At 47.3% G+C, this 12191-nt stretch overlaps 1 protein-coding gene across 6 annotated transcripts in view; it reads right to left on the bottom strand.

Annotated features, from left to right (window-relative positions):
* Positions 1-11593, bottom strand: part of DTNB (dystrobrevin beta) — a 97341-nt gene extending 85748 nt beyond the window's left edge. For 3 of the 6 annotated variants that reach the window (XM_081001002.1, XM_081001004.1, XM_081001005.1), the window contains exon 1: positions 11479-11592. The gene's annotated coding sequence lies outside the window, so the exon portion shown is untranslated. Of the gene's footprint in view, positions 1-11313; positions 11406-11478 lie in introns of those variants that run through there. The other 3 variants (XM_081001003.1, XM_081001006.1, XM_081001007.1) reach the window with 2 other exon arrangements.
* Between the last annotated feature and the right edge of the window lie 598 nt (positions 11594-12191).

Genomic DNA, 12191 nt, shown 5'->3' with positions numbered 1-12191 from the left:
TCTTTGTCTGCATTAGATTCCTTGGCCTTCTACAGCATGTGAAATAAACTGACCACTATGTTTGGAAATACATACAGCAAAACACACATACACACCCCAAGCTCGGAAAAAGTTGTTTCAATCTGTACATACTTTTTGTTCTCCTAAGTCAGAGGAAGAAAAATCCTTTTGGCCAGTAGGCCAAATCTTAATCTCCTCAACCTCTTGTGGACCAAGTTTGACAGCCACCTGATATCATAGTGACACCAGGAGATACTGAACTTAGAAGCCTCAGTTGTCAGGATTTCAAAGTGCAGGTTTGAAGGAGAACCATGGAGGTTGTTGGAAAGTCCTGTGCTGCGCTTTGAAGACCCAACAGCCAAGTCTGCAAAATGTAGCACTGGGAGGTAAAAGAGGTTTCCATGATTAAACGGAAACTATGTCCCCTTCCTTGAGCAAGGTATGCTCCTACCACCAGTGAGCTGAGAGGTGGCTGGGTGGGATCATGCTTTGCTCCAGAAAAGAAACAACCAGGTGCTCACTTTAAGCTCTTGATTTTCCTTTGAAGCCCTGCCCTTACCTGCCCACATTTGATGTCAGGTCTAGTGTCACGTGTAGGGCAGGCAGGTGTGGCTTCCTGGAGATGACTTGGTGAGGCAAATGGGGAGACCTGCTGGGCCAAGTCTGGCCTGCAGGCATGAGGTTCTCCACCGCTGGTCCTAAGGCCATGCAGGGTGGGGTAACCGGAAGGACAAAAACAGAGACAGCTGATGGTTCAGAAACCAATTAGGATAAAGCCTGAGATGGTAGTATTTTCATGGATATATTGTCTAACGTGATAAGAGTCCAAAAGAGCATTGTGCAGAGTTCAAAACATTAATAAGGCTTTGCCATCTCCTCTTCCTCACTGCAGTCACCTGTGTCCTTGGCAAAAACCTCTCTCAAGGATTAGGAGGATCCCCAGGAAAGATGTGGGATGTGGCCTGGAGGCTGCACATAAACACTGAAGGAGATATCTCTGGCACAAAAGGAAACATATTCTACCCACACAAGCACCTTTTGAATCCACGCCAAGGTTGAGCTCAACAATATCCAGATTCCAGACACTCCTTGATGCACTGATCTCTCAGGCTGGATGCAGACCTCAGGCTCCTTCCACCACACAAGAGCGGAAAGCGCCAAGCATCCCATTGCCACCTCGGCTAAACAAATGTTGCAGGTTCTTGGGTTGCATTTTGAAGGTGGCAATTGTATAGAGGGCACACTGCCTATAACATTTATACCCTGACTTTCAACATTTACAGGACAATTTACAGATGGATGGATTTTTGCCCATTGCAATAAACTTCCTTTTCTGGTATTGGAAATGAAAGATGATTAATGAGTACATTTGTAATTGTTGTTTGAATAAAAGTGATGCACTTACACATTTTAATTCCATATATGTATGTACCATACAGTATTACTTTTATATTTTATATGCATTTTATATTCTTAAACTAAACTGAGTTTAGCTCTAATAGGAAAGATAGTTCAATATTTCCCAAAATATATGTTTTCCAAGGCTTTATCTGGTGGACTTATCCCTAAGATTCCCCCTTCAGCCATATCAGCCAAGTATCAAAATAACTCTGCTTTCTACTTTTCATAGTACAGCAGCCACACAGCTCTGGAAAACAAGGCAAAGCTCCTACAATTGTACATTTTTTAATGGAATCACATGAGAATAGAGTAATGCCTGCTGAGATTTCACTGTTTTTCAATGTTTTACTCATTTTACCATTTTAAATTATTTTGCTGCCTAGCAAAAACATAGGAAATTGAACAGGATACAACAGATACCTAGGATTGTACCCATTTCTCTGCGTGCTTAGATCTGCCGTCACAATTGGGAATTCTATTTCTTCCCCATGCGTCCCCCCCAAAATATACCCTGGAGGGTCCCCCAACCCTCCAGAGCACAGGAGAGGAAGTGTCAGTCTGTTGCCCCAGCGAAACACAGATCACACTGGCTTAGTCCACAAAGTAACCAAAATATTTTACACTGGACAAAAGTTTTTATTCATCAGCCGGGGGGGGGGGGGGCACACAGCACGATTCTGATGCGACTTTGCAAATTTAGATTTGGAGAGACACACACAGAGAGACATCACATTATTTTGACACGCTTCATTATTTCGCCAGAGAGAAAAATTACAGAGATTCAAATTTGGAGTTCAAGTGGGCTGACAGACAGAAATTTCCACACCCTCAGGAGTGCCTCTGTGCTGTAACTCAAAGTTAACCAATCCAGATACACGTACAGAGCGGAACCTTGGTTCCTGAACGGCTTAGTTGCCGAACAAATCAGCTCCCGAACATCGCAAACCCGGAGGTAAATGAGGCTTCCGCTTGAGTGCAGGAAGTTCCTGGAGCCAATCGGAAGCCGCGCCTTGGTTTTCGAATGGTTTCGGGAGTCGAATGGACTCCTGGAACGGATTAAGTTCGAGAACCAAGGTACCACTGTACTATGCTGGACATTTAGCACTAAACTTGCACTTAGCATGTAACTATGGCTCCTGTTCATCTTATCTAGGACAACGCAGAAGGGAACAAATAATAATAATAATAATAATAATAATAATAATAATAATATTTATACCCTGCACTTCTGGCTGGGTTTTCCCACAGAGCTCACTTTTTGTGCACGATTTTGAGCCTGATGTGTAGGCTGTGGAATCTTAATTACACCTTCTGAGCTTACAGAACATTTAGCTACGGCACGACCAAACTCTTTAAGAGATAAATTCTATAGTGTAACCCCTGCTCCGAGTACACAACTGCCATCTATTCTCCTACACAACCTGTAGGATGTGAGCGGCACATTAGCTGACACCACTACGACTCAGTTTTGCAAAACTACTACGGTATAATTTTCTTCCCACAAGGGCAAACCTCTCCTAGTCCAATTACAATTCACTGCGGACAGAACGTGAGATTCTACTTTTAGGTTACATTTGCATATGCTGTTGCTCTGGAGACCTTCCTTGAACAAACACACGAACAAAAGGTAAAGCAACAGGGACTCTGCCCCTGCTTGCTCCACTAGGCAAGACAGCCACTCCCCCTTGCCAACTTCCCACCCTTTACAACTCACCCCAATCCTCACTATCTCCCCACAGCTTTTGCCACCCCCATGCTGCCCGTCCCCCAGGCTGAAGGAAGAGGGCAGCCACGTGAACTGCATACATTCTTACGTACCTATCTTTGTTTTAATTTTTATTAAATCTGCACACCACCCTTCATCCCAGGATCATGGGGCAATTCACAGCATAAAAATGCAGAATGAGAACACAACATATATAATAAAACAAGAACAAAAACAAACTACGAACACTTGTGCCACATTTTCATATACAGAGCTGGGGCAAGGCATCCTAACTTCACTGCTTTTCATTTCTTTTCAGGCAATGGCATTGTTTCAGTCCTGCAACAAGCGTGCCATGGAGCTGCATGGGAATGTATCATGGCTTATTCTTTCAGCTAGGTTGGCAGGAGCAGGGACTGAGCAACGAGAGCTCACCCCGTCGCGGGGATTCGAACCGCTGACCTTCTGATCGGCAAGTCCTAGACTCTGTGGTTTAACCCATAGCGCCACCTGCGTCCTGCCAACCTAGCAGTTCGAAAGCACATCAAAGTGCAAGTAGATCAATAGGTACCGCTCCGGCGGGAAGGTAAACGGTGTTTCCGTGCGCTGCTCTGGTTCGCCAGAAGCGGCTTAGTCGTGCTGGCCCCATGACCCGGAAGCTGTACGCCGGCTCCCTCGGCCAATAAAGCGAGATGAGCGCCGCAACCCCAGAGTCGGCCACGACTGGACCTAATGGTCAGGGGTCCCTTTACCTTTACCTATTCTTTCAGCACAACAGAATTCACATGGGCAACTACTAACACTTCCAGAGATAACCAAGTCTGAACCAAAGGCATCAACATGGGTGTGCTTAGCAAGAGAGATTCTCTCATTATGGAACTGAGATCTCAAAGAAGGCCACACAATCCTCTAATCCAGGGTATCCAACATGGCAACCCCCAGATGCTTTGGACTACAACTCCCAGCATCCCTGACCACTGGCCGTGCACAGTGGGACCAACAGGGACTGAAGTCCAACATATCTGGAAAGTGGCTATCCTAACTCCAATGGATCTTCTTGACAATGGAGAGTTACCGGTACTTGTTCTAGCTGGGTTCAAGAGTCTCTAATATTGCTATCCTAAACTTGCCTCTCTCATGCCATGGAGGCCTTTCTGTCACTTTGGTCGGTGGCATGAACTTATATGACCATTATACTGCAAAATAACACCTGAGTGAGATTATATTCTCTACCTGAGGCCATGCATTCTGTTGAAGTAACTCCAAAAGAAGATTCAGGAAATCCAACAGTTACAAGTTCCCCACCCCAAATCTGTTATTACGCCAAAGACTTCACTCTCTCCTGGCTAAGAGACTAGTCCAATAATTCCTCATACAGCCTGATGGAGACTTACTGTATTCACGTGAATCTACTGCGCACCTCAATTTTCAAAACCTTGAAACCAATAAAGTATTTGCTGGCAAATGTAAATGCACCATCAAATCTAATGCACATCCTAATTTTGGTGACGTAATTTGGCCAAAAAAAGTGACATTTGAGTAAATACGGGACAATAAAAAGCTGATCAAGTCACAGGTGCCTTTTGGAGCACAACACTTCCTTTTCCTAAGAGCAATATTCATTTCAATCTGGCAAGTTCTGCCCACAGCAATCGTTTGACCTAGCCTGTTTGGCCTTTCCTTGCAGTTTGCAAAGAAAAGAAAAGAAAGGCTTTTGATTCCCTTAAACGGCAGGCCAGAACAACTTTTCTTTTCAGGAGATGGCCATTCTCAAGGAAAGCAACTAGGTGGTTTTAATGCAGGAGGGATCAAGGCAGAAGACAGCAGAATCAAGGCAAGAAGCGACGGCAGAATAAGCCGCAGGTAGAGCGAAACAGCAGTATCAATGACATGGCACGCATGTTCTGCTGGCGGAAAGCATGGGCTGCTATTGAGAAGTGGGACTGTGGAGAGCCAAGATCCACTTAAACCAAGTTTGTTGGGAAGGACTAGGGAACAACCCCAAAGCACAAGTCAACAAGAGGAAAAGGGTCATATTTTCTAAAAAAAATAAATTGATCTTAATTGCCTCCAGCTCTGAAACTTATTACAATGCAATACTGGAAGTGACTTTTTAAAATTTAAGTGGAGGATGAAGAAGAAGAGATCACATGTCGCGGTTCAAGCCTAGTCAAAAGCAAACTTTTAAATAAGCTGACTGGCAGCTTTTCTGGTTTTGCAGGCACCATGCACAATGTGCTCCCTACAGCCACAGCTGCGGCTTCCACTGCACAGCCTCCACTGAAATTAATGGAGGCTGCACAACAGCACTTGACAAACTGCACCTGCCTTCTTCTAATGCAAGGCTGTGTCGCCATTGCATTTTCAGCAACAGCTTTTCTCCTCCTCCTCTCCCCTCTTCAGTAAAAGAAAAACCCCACGTAGCAGTGCAGGGAGTTGCTGTTTATGAATAACAGAGCTGTATGCTGAGAGAACATTAGCTCTGAAAGGAAAACTCTGTTTATCTCACCCCAGTTCTGCAGCAGAACAGATGGAGGCAGCCGCAAACAGAGAGCGCCAAATCCTCTGGGCACACCCCCCCCCCAATTCCTGGGCCCATGGAAAAAAGCAGCACAAACCAGAAGATCTGCCTGCTTGTTTTCAATTCGTGTGTGAACTCTACCAACCCATAACTCCGCATGCACCCTTAGCACACAACCACTTTCCTCCCTCCCTCTGCCCAGCCTTGGCATCAAGACATTCAAGCCTGCAAGGGCAGCGAGGATGAGGATAGGGAGCAAGAGAGACCCCTGAGCTCTACAGAGCTCCATCTCCCTGAAAAAGAGACTGTCAGGTAGGTCCTTGAGGAGCAACCCTGGCATCTGGTATCATTCAGGTGTTTTAGACTGTGCTTATTGGGTTGTTTTGGTCTTGTGAGCCATTTTGAGTGCTTCTCTCTGTTTATAACACAGAAAATAAGTTTTACAGATAAAAGTAATTTTAAAAACTCCTTCTCCACCTTGTCTCCTTAGCTTCCCAAATATCAGAAGGCTCAGGAGGTGTGCAGTGTTCATCAACAGAACCTCACATACAGTCTCTCCACCCAACCCATCCTTCCTCAAGAGATTCTCAACACTGACCATCCCACCTGGTCAGCATCTGGTCTGATCAAAAGGGGCTCTGGGGAGTGGTCTCAGAAGGCTTGGGAGAGTAGTTAGCCACAATGTGTGGCTACCACAGAGTGAGAATGTGGCCACCATCCTGACGCAGCAAACTGCAGAGGCCAGCTGCCCACAGTAGCTTCAGCTTCTGGCGACTGGAAGAACGTAAGTGGCGAGTTCCTATTCCATTTTCTGTACGCTGTTTTATATACTTATGGACTCTGCATTAAACCTACTCTAACCTTTATAATCTAGCATTTCACAGCAGTTTGCTCACAACTTCATATTACCACTGCTTCCATGTTCTTTTCCTTCCCAAGTGTGTTCTTTGGGAGACAGAACCAGCAATACAAGAATTAAGGCTGGAAGAAACTGCCTTAGTACCAAGACGCCACTCTCTGAGACTGGCTCCTAAGAAGTTCAAGATGTTTTTCCAGCTTGATGCAGGGCCTTAAATGTGATCAAAGATTGCCTCAGCATCACACACAAGCTTAAACTTTCCCCCTATGAGTTGCCATTAAGCTAATTCTAGGAGGCACGCAGCCTTAGGATGACGTACCCTTAACCTTTCAGTATGATGAAATGCACTATTCATTCCCACTCTTTCACAATCCATGCCAGTGTATAGCCAAGACAATGCTGCCCATTACACTTGTGTAGGACTTTGCCAAAGACATTTCAAACTTCTAAATGTCAGTCCTTTGCCCTTCCTGAAGCCACCCTCCCAAGCTGTACACGTGAAAGCTTCAAGCAGTTCTTCAGACCCTAAAGAGCGAGCCCTATGACCAGAGGGGAGCAAGTGCAGTCAAGAGGGACGGCAGCTCAGCTGGTCAAAGCAGCATTTTAATGCCTACAATTGACCTGCAGAGCTACTAACTTGGTAAACACATTATGAACTTCACTTTGGACAGAGCTGAAGCCAACCTATTTCTTTTTATTTATTTTATATTTCTGTCCTTCTCCATACACCAACACAAAGCAGTGTACTATTATTATTATTAATTTCATCTCCACACCGCTTTATATTTTAAAGAAACTTAATCTCAAAGCCGTTTACAACATACATTAAAACATCAAACAACCCAGAATAAAATATTACACAAAAAGGCAAATATAGACAACAAAACTAACAGGAAACTAAAATATACGGTAATCTTAAAGATTTCAAAATAAAACATTACGAAGGAGGACAAGCGCAGAATGCACATTTAACACAGCAAAGGTAACCCAAAAACATATATATCTCAAACATTTCAAAAGAGAATGTTACAATTCAACGAAACAGAACTCAGTCCACTAACACACTCAAAGGCAGCAACACTGAAATATGGAATAAATTTCAAACGCCAAATACCACCTGTCCTTAAAAAAAAGCAGGGGGCTGGCAGATCTCCCCACACATTTCCTTGCACTGAGGGAGCTGGAAAGATCAACTAATCATGCAGATAAACCTTGCCTGGTGCCTTTTCTAATAGCACTTTGGGCCAGTTCAGCAGCAAGACTATTAATAGTGTCAAGTACAACAGTCATAGTGTCAGACTCCCCAATCAAAAGCCACACAAACAAAATATACTCCCCTGTCAGGGTATTATGAATTCAATGAAAGGTACCTGTAAACATTGCATGGGAAAGTATGTAGACCTTGTGGGCAGTAGGTTAGTCTTTTATTTTTACAATGAGATTGTTGGGATTCAAAAAACTCCCAGCGGCTTTCAATTCAAAATGGGTTTCTATGGTGCATTAAACAAAATATTTAGTCCCCTTTTACATACTTGTTTTGAATATGTATATGTATATTTTGACATTATAGTCCAACTGTTTGTGAAAATAGGGGAAGACAAAATAAAAGATGGAAGCAACAGAAGTGGACTAAGGTAAAGCTTTAGACTTTAAAGCAAAAACATGTGTATGCAATTAAAATACAATTACAAGGGCTGCCATGCCATCCTATGAACACTTACTTACAACATTAATAAATAACAACAATAATAATCAGGATGGGACATATGCTGTTGCTTTTCTACATGGTCAATTGAACTTGCTCTCTTGAAAAAGCCTATTTATTATTTAGCGGAAAGGCCAGGCAAACACACTGAGGCTTGGCCATTGCATCATGTTGAGTGAAAGTCCTGCCTTCTGGGCAAATTGTGGACATTGAGTCCACATGGCATTTGGGCTTCCTCCTTCCCGGAGATGTGGGATTTCAGGAAAAAATTAACTGGAGAGTTTCTCTGTGCCAATTAGGGTAATTTTTTGATGCCCCGAGCATGATCTGGTTTAACATGTTTATTTTACTTTGAAACCGCCACACTTGCCAAATACCATTGCTCCTAATGAACTGATTAAATGAAAAGTTTTCCACAGAAAACAAAGCAATGGAAAAGAAATTCCTTCCACATCACTGCTGCCTATGGTGAACTATTTGCACAAAGCAGCAAGGTCAATTTATACCACTTGCAGTACTGGAAATCCACATCTGAGAAGAGTTACACAATCTGACCAGATCATCTTAGAATGCTCAGGATAGTCATTCATGTGAAATCACAGGAACCCACTTACACACATATTCTAGGCTCAGATTCAGCAAAGTCTCATCCTCCATCATAAGACAACCAGCTCAGGAATAGCATGGAAGTTCATCTGCCTTGTCTGAAGCTGCATCTGGAGAAGGGCTGTGGTAACTAACTCAAGCAGCACCTGGGAGGGAGGCGCTGAATGTGGCTGGAGAATGATCAGCACATGGATGGGAAGTAGGGCAGTGTGAGCTTGCTGGAGGGGGAAGGGACCCACTCTGCTGCAGGTGGATTTACTGACCCCTGCACATAGTTAACCGGATATTATTATCAATGGGCTCTTAGGTCACAACACGGAGGCATCAGCGGAAACTACAACAGGAAGAGTCCGGATGCCAACAGTGAGATTTGAGTTGTAGAAGCCTCATCTCCTCTTGGCTTTCTGGACTCCCACAAATCACGAGTCTTGCATACCTCAGCTGCCTCCCACTTCCCACAGCCCCACCTTCCTGTAGGCCAGGGATGGGCAAACTGTGGCCTTCCAGAGGCTGTTGGATTCCAGCTCCCACCAGCCGCAGCCATCATGGCCTCAGTTCAAGGGTGAAGGGAATGGAGCCCCGCATCTTCTGGAGACCCTAGTGCAAGGAAGTTGGAGGACCTGTGGCCCTGCATGATGGGGTGCCCCAATGCTTTTTTCTCCTTTTCTCCCTCCAATATTCCACTGTTAAGATTCTTGCTCTTCAGGAAACTGCCTCTTTCCCTCCCTTACCTTATACAGGTGACCCTGGTGTTTCTTCAGAGAGCCCTCCTGCCTCCCCTCTTCAAGCTTTGTTGCCCACCTACCTTTTTCCAAGTAAGGTCCTCTGCTCTGCTGCCTAGGCTGCACCTTTTCCTCAGCCCTCTTGCTTCTGGCCTCCCTGTAGTCCCTTATGCTTCAAGGCACCATAGACATATAAAGTTGACAGGATCTCAAAGGTCATCCAACCCAAACTCCCTCCAATTCGTGAAATTCACAAATGCAGCATCAGAATCAGTGTTCAAAATTAGCCAGGCACATTTTGCACCTGGCTGCCGGCCACTTGCGACCAAGTGAAGACGCCTGGGTGCCAGAATGGCACCTGAAATCCCCACCATCTGGAGGTGCATGCCTGGGGATCCTTGGATCTTGACACACACTTATACCTCACACACTAATACTTCATCCTGTAGAATTCTATCCATTATACTTTATCTGCACAATGAGAATGTTTCTGTGCAGCCTGAGCAGGAGCAGTGAACAATGTTATAGCTAATTATTGTAGCTTGTCTTCACTTATCCCACCCCACTGCCCTGGTCACAGCTGTGAAGAATATTCTTACGCTATGAATGGTCTGTGTTACCATCAAGAAAAAGAGGTAGGAATAGGCCAATATATATGAGGACTGTCCCTGGATCAAGTCAATTTTCTCCTTTAAGTTCTCAGTTGTTAACCTAGCTCATGGTTGTCATCTGAACTAGCCATGTGTTTAGCTGGCAATCAATCACAGTCAGTCCAAGAAAAAGAAGACTTTAGAGCCATCTAACCCAAAAATGGCAACAAGACATTCTGTTTTGGCAACTGCAACCTTCGTTTAAGAGTCTATCTCAACACTGCACATCCACTCAAGGTTGCAGCCGTCCAGGGCTGCTTTTCAGTGAAAAGAAGAGCCCCAGGGCTCCATTTTGGCCATTTACATGCAAGGTACCCTTTGTCCTCAGATGCAGTGCCTTTCCCCAAAGGCAGCAGAAGCTAGCCAGGCAGGCAGGCAGGCAGGCAGGCACAGTGCTGTCCCTCAGCAACTGGTGCTGATTCACCCAGGTAAAGAACCCAGGAATTCAGCCCGCGCTCAATGCTGTACAATGCTGGGCTTCAACAGGGCCCTGAACTCTGCAGCCCAGCCTGGAGTGCCTCAAAACCAGGCAAAGCTGCTGTTAGAGGGACCATCTTCAGGAGACAAGCTCTTCCATGGCTTGGAGACCTTGCTTGCCCACAGGGCATTGCTGGCACTCATGTGGAGTCACAGATAACACCCGATCTTCTTCCATTTCCTAGCCACCTGCACCCCTCCACTTTCCCCCTGAAAGCCACTTAAGATGAAAGATGCAACTATTGGGGGGGATCTGCCTGGATTGGGTACCATAGGAAGGACCAGCGACAACCGGAGAGCCTCGTGGCCCCTTAAAGCAGGCACAGGCAAACTCGGCCCTCCAGCTGTTTGGGGACTACAACTCCCATCATCCCTGACCACTGGTCCTGCTAGCTAGGGATGATGGGAGTTGTAGTCCCACGAACATCTGGAGGGCCTACCTGAAAGAGTAAGAAACGTCTAGTGGCCCCCAGAAGACCCGCTCAGCTCAGCTGCTGGCCCTCCGCCCGCTCCTCCCAGAAGCCGCTCCCGGACCTGGCGGGAAAGACCTGCGATCCGCAGCGGAGGGGGGAGGGGAATAACAATAATAATAATAATAATAATAATTTATTAGCCACGCGCACCGGCCGCGGAAGGAGAGGGTTCCCAGCAGCAGGAGGCGCCCTACCTGGCGGGGCTGGTGTCGGGGCGGTGAGAAGCGCAGGCTGTGAGCCGAGGCGGGTCCCCCCTCCCCCCCCCGGAAAGGCGTCCCAGGCCAGTTCCCGGCCCAGCGGGACCGAGGACGGCGCCCCCTCAGGAGGAGACCGGGGGGTTCCCTGAGGGAGCCACTTACTTCTCGGCCGGCCGGCCTTCCTCCTCCTCCTCCCGGCTCGGCTTCCCTCAGGCAGCGGCTGCGAGAGGCTCGCGCCCGAGGCACGACGCGGCGGCCCACCGACCCGCGCTCCCGCCTCCTGGGCGGCGCGCCGACCAATCCGAGCGCCGGCCGCGGAGAGCCGTCCGCGCCGACCAACCCGCGAGGCGTCCCGGGCCGCCCGCCGCCGAGGGCGTCACCAATGGGGAGGCGAGGACCCGGCCGCCGAGCCACGCCCTCCCCCGGCGCCGGCCGCGCCAGGCGGGAGCCAATCGGTGGGCGCGAGGGGAGGGCCGAAGGGCTGCGCTCCCTCCTCCTCCCCCCAACCTCCCAAGGGCGAGCGGGGGCGCATGCGCGAGCAGATGCCCGGCCAAGCTCCTCACGCGCAGGCGCAGCCGGCGCCCGAACCCGGTTGCCATGGTGACGGGAAGCGACGAACTCTTCGTCCCAGGCCGCAGAACGCATGCGCAAAGGTCTCTGCAGCAGGACCCAAGACCCCGCCCCCGCACCACGTGACGAGCTCCCTGCATGCAGAAAGGTAGCAGCTCAGGGAAAAGGAGCCCGTCCAAGAATTCTGGGAAGTGTAGTTCGCCGCTCAAGCAGGGCTTCCATGGACAGCATTCTTCATAAAACTGCTGCCACAGCTGGATGGAGCACAGCCTGAGCAGCCCATAATAATAATAATGTTCTTTATG

Source organism: Podarcis pityusensis (genome assembly GCF_964106645.2).
Source record: "Podarcis pityusensis genome assembly, chromosome: 3".
NCBI lineage: Eukaryota > Metazoa > Chordata > Lepidosauria > Squamata > Lacertidae > Podarcis > Podarcis pityusensis.
The sequence above is the reverse complement of the archived record's forward strand: the minus strand, read 5'-3'. Positions and strand labels throughout refer to the sequence as shown.